Here is a 4,973-nt window from a genome sequence, read left to right as displayed (position 1 = left end):
AAGCTTAGCATGCTGCTCGCTCCAAAAACATATAAATAAATACAGTTGACTCTCCACATCTCGATGTTCTACATCTCGATATCTCTCCCTATGTCGATGATTTTTTCGGTCCCTTCATTCTGCATACATTTTCACTCTCCATATCTCGATATCCTCCTTATCTCGATATCTCCCTATCTCGATGTGATTTTCGTCCCCAATTTTCTCTCCGTATGTCGATATGCCCATTATCAAAGGTTACTAGACTAGATTTTAGAGATTCAAAACAATTTGCGAAAATGAAATGACATCTGTTTGTTTTTGATTTTCCTGGCAACGGAAGGATTTTCAATCTAGTATTCGTTAAAAATTTGTTCTATGTCTCGATCTCTCCCTATGTCGATGGTCCCTTCGATATCGAGATGTGGAGAGGCGACTGTAAATAAAAAAATACTTGACACAATTGGATAAGAAATTTATTACAGGGCTCCATTTGGAATTATATTTCGTCTTAAACGCATCAAAGAAAAAAGATCATCTAGTACATAGTGCGTCACAAAATCGTAAATTCCCCCCTTAAATACTTTAATACTTAAATAGCTATTACATAAACAGATTTTAAATAATCATCGTGAATAAATTAATTGTAAAAAAATATATATTTTGGAAAACAAAAATTCTAGATGATCTTTGAAAAAATTACATTCTTGGCTAAATAAAAGGCTGAAGGAATTTCTTAAACATTTTTAGAGAAATCTTTGGAAAACGCTGCAACTCAAATCTATGAAAAAGTTATGAAGGAATCTTTGCAAAAATTCTTAGAAAGTTTATGAATTCCTGGAGGAAGCCTCAGAAGGCTCCCTGAAGGAGATTTTAGGAAAATCATTGTTCGCTTCTTCAGAGGATCCTTGAAGTAGATCCACTCGGTAATTTCTTTATTTTTTTGAATTTTTTTTTTATTTCTGGTGATTTTTTATCCACTAAGAAAAAGATAATCTAATAGTCGAACAATCATTTTTGCCATAAATTTTTAATTTCTGAAGTTGTGCGTTTTCAGTGTTGGTCCTGCTATCAATTCAAAGCCTTCCGTCGATTTTAAATATTGTCGAAATTCTTATCGGGTTGATAGCATAGTGTATATTCAAAGATCCGGCATTTTCAATTATGTAAACAAGAACCTAATTCACTTGAAGGTACGTCCACACATTCCCCAGCTGCAGAATCAGGAAATAAATCTCCATTATCCAAACGAGAAAAAAGTCCGTATACAACAGAAAACAACTTTGGCGTTCGTTTGTATTGCATTGAGCATGGTCAGTAGCTGACTCAGGATTTTCTGAGCATTTACTCAGCTTTCACCGCTTTATTAGGTCGTATGAATAAACTGAGCAAACGCTTTTACTTTACTCAAATCCACCTGTCAAATCATTTTCTTGAGCATTTACTCAAGTCGGTATGATAAAACTGAGCATTTGAGCATTTACTTTTCGAACATCCGAATCCGTATGAATAAAGTGGCAAAAGCTGAGTAGATGCTCAGAAAATCCTGAGTCACCTACTTACCATGCTCAGCTGAAAATTTGTGAAAAAAGAAGGATGTGTTTCCTCGGATATTGATTGACCGCAACAACAATTTTACTAATTCCTGCAAAATAAGTCAATTTTAAACACATTCCGCTACTTGATTATCATTTTTTTTTAAATAATATTATATAAAATAAATATGGGGCCTTCCTTAGCCGAGTGGTTAGAGTCCGCGGCTACAAAGCAAAGCCATGCTGAAGGTGTCTGGGTTCGATTCCCGGTCGGCCCAGGATCTTTTCGTAATGGAAATTTCCTTGACTTCCCTGGGCATAGAGTAAGTATAATCGTACCTGCCACACGATATACGAATGCGAAAATGGCAACTTTGGCAAAGAAAGCTCTCAGTTAATAACTGTGGAAGTGCTCATAAAAACACTAAGCTGAAGAGCAGGCTCTGTCCCAGTGAGGACGTAATGCCAAGCAGAAGAAGAAGAAGATAAAATTATTACAGTATTGGACAAAACATTTGCAACTTTTTCGATTTTCCATACAAAATGACCAACTTTGGTAAGCTATATCTCAGTTATTTATGGATCGATTTAAATGAAATTTTGGCAGAACATCAGGCATAACTTGAATTTTAGCATATATTTTTGAGTGATTTTTCCAATCACAAGTTCAAGAGCAGTAACGGTTTGACTAAAGTGATTTTTTTGACGATGACTTAACTAAAAATATTGAAGAAATAGCTTCATGGTATTTTCAACAAGGTTGTAGATTTTAACGAGACGAACAAGTTTACTGAAGACAGTTTTTGTGTAGGGCTTTCAGATTTTGAGATAAATAGTTTTGAATTTTTCTTCGAAAATTGCACTTTAGTTAAACCGTTATTACTTATAAACTCGTGATTGTAAAAATCATTCAAAAATATATGTCAAAATTCAAGTTAAATCTGATGTTATATGAAAATTTCATTCGAATCGGTCCATAAATAACTGAGATTCAACTTTGTATGGAAAATCGAAAAAGTTGTAAATGTTTTGTCCAATACTGTATATAAAATAAATTTTGCCAAAATGTTCGTCCACGAGGAATTAATTAAGAAACTTTTAATAACATGCATTCAGGAATTTATCCATAAATTTGCCTTCCTCTCGTTAAGAACACCTCTAACTAAAATTAGCTAAAATATTTTTTCAGATGCCCCTCTTGAGTTTTGTCTGAATACTCTGAACACACTTAAACGGTTTCGCCGAGAACCCAACAGCTGATATCTCGGTAATAATTTGACGATTCTCGGTAAAACTTTTACCGAGATCTCTGTGAACGTTTACCGAATCTCGGTAACGTTCGCCGAGATCTCGGCAAAAAATTCGGATTGCCGAAATCTCGGTAAAATAAGTATCGATATTCGGCGTTAAAATTTACCGAGCTCTCAGCTGTTGGGTTCTCGGCGAAAAATTTTACTGAGGTCGGTGAAATAATTTAAGTGTGAACAATTCCTCCAATAAAACTTCAATGAAGTCTCTCCAAAAAATCTCACAGAATTTCAAGGGATTCTCGCAAAAATGCCCAATTTTCTTTTAGATTTATGAGGTATCTACTTGGGTATCTATAAAATTTATTTAGAATATTCTTAGCAAAACTGTACAAATCCGTAAAAAGCTCTTAAAAATCTAAATTAACGTTTACGGTACTTCTCATAGATTTGCAAGAAAGATTACTATGAAAAATTGCGTATAATTTCTACAGAAAGGGGCGTCTATTAATTACGAGAGATCTGAGATACCATACGTCCCATACAATTTATTTTTAAACCTCATGCAAAAAATACATTTTTTAAGAACTCTGTAAATTGTCTTACTTAAATAATAGATTTCCCAAAAGCTCTAGAAGATAATTCTTTCAGGTGAAGATGAATCGAAGCCAAATTTCAATTTTTCAAGAATCCTGAAGATTTCCTAAACTATTTGCAAAATCTGCGTATTCTTGTCGAAACCAATAAATGCCGTCTGGTGACATTTTTAGCAGCTGCCAATATTTTTGAAGAACTTCAAGAATTCTTAGAGAATTATCTTTAGACGCAAATGTTATTTGTGATATGATTACCTAAGAAAATCATTGAAAAATTATAACGTATTTTTAGTTTCGTAGCTTAGTTTATTTATGTTTGCATCGGCAAAGGGATGGCCTTAGTATTTACACACCGACAGTCTCTTCATTTGAGTACCTGTTTGCTCATCGCACTGGCGTTAGTTGCAGCTGATTGCCGATCCGGTTACCCGTGGCATGTTGAACCAACTCATGGCAACTGAATTGTCCGCGATAGATTTCGCCAGTTTGATCAATTTTTCCTTATGGCATCTCGTTGGGTATTCGGTGGGTCCATTCTGCTGAAAGGAATTTATTTATCCTTATGTTACTGCTTCTGGTGATGTTGCTTATCGTAATCCGACTCTAATCGAAGTTGTCGTTTGTTGCATTTCCGTTTATACTTTTGCAGGAATTCCGCTGGCTCCATAGCTATCTGTCCACCGTATGGGCTAGTTAGAAGGAAAAGAAATAATTATATGAACAAATAACACAAGCGCAAAACACTTACTGTTGTAGACGGATCGGCTGCAACTTTATCAGCCCGATTTTAGTCCTTGCAGGTAGCACAGGGTTTTTCAAATTACTCCTGGTTGGGCTTTTCCGGGTGTTGTGAGGTTCCAGCAATCGGCAAAATGCAGTTAAGATCTGCAAAAGCCATACTTTTTGCACCACTCGGATTTTGCTCCCTCGCAAAAATCAGCTAGCCAAAACATAAACAACATTTTTTGACAGAGTAAAAGCTAAGTTCGAAATTCGAACTTACTCTGAGCAAAGTATCGTTTTATTCATACGGTTTCAAGTAAATGCTCAGAGATTTTACTTTGCTCGAATCGGGTTGAGCATGAGCAAGTACTCGGTTTTATTCATATGACCTATTCATACGAATCTGGATGTTCGAAAAGTAAATGCTCAAATGCTCAGTTTTATCATACCAACTTGAGTAAATGCTCAAGAAAATGATTTGACAGGTGGATTTGAGTAAAGTAAAAGCTTTTGCTCAGTTTATTCATACGACCTAAGATCTCAAAAAGGTAAAAACATGTTTTTTGGAATTAAACCAACGAAAATCATTTAAAAATTTAGTAAAAATGTGTTTTTGGCCTAAACTTAAGCGTTTGGTACTGAAATTGGGACAGGGCTTTAGGACCCTATTCTCATCGGTGGATTAGACCATCAATGATGTGTGTTTTTTGCACGTCGCCCAATACACATTTGCGTTTTTTTTGAATAGTTAAATTATCAGTACGGGAAAAGTTTAAGAGCAGTGAATGGACGATCAAGCTACAATTTTATCGTTATACTTACTTGTACTGTGTACATTTTTGTTGGGCAGAGGTGGACACACCACAACGCAGAACAGGGTCACCGAAGCGAAA

The 4,973-nt window shown here is 35.3% G+C and overlaps 1 long non-coding RNA gene across 1 annotated transcript; it reads right to left on the bottom strand.

Annotated features, from left to right (window-relative positions):
• Positions 1-3,642: 3,642 nt before the first annotated feature.
• LOC110674880 lies at positions 3,643-4,608 on the bottom strand. Its single transcript, XR_002499262.1, has 2 exons — positions 4,106-4,608; positions 3,643-4,046 (listed from the first exon to the last, which is right to left on the bottom strand). It is a non-coding gene; the product is annotated as an uncharacterized LOC110674880 (long non-coding RNA).
• Positions 4,609-4,973: the final 365 nt, after the last annotated feature.

The sequence above is a fragment of the Aedes aegypti genome, chromosome 1 (assembly GCF_002204515.2).
Source record: "Aedes aegypti strain LVP_AGWG chromosome 1, AaegL5.0 Primary Assembly, whole genome shotgun sequence".
NCBI classification, from domain to species: Eukaryota; Metazoa; Arthropoda; class Insecta; order Diptera; family Culicidae; genus Aedes; species Aedes aegypti.
This window is presented reverse-complemented; position numbering and strand designations above follow the sequence as displayed.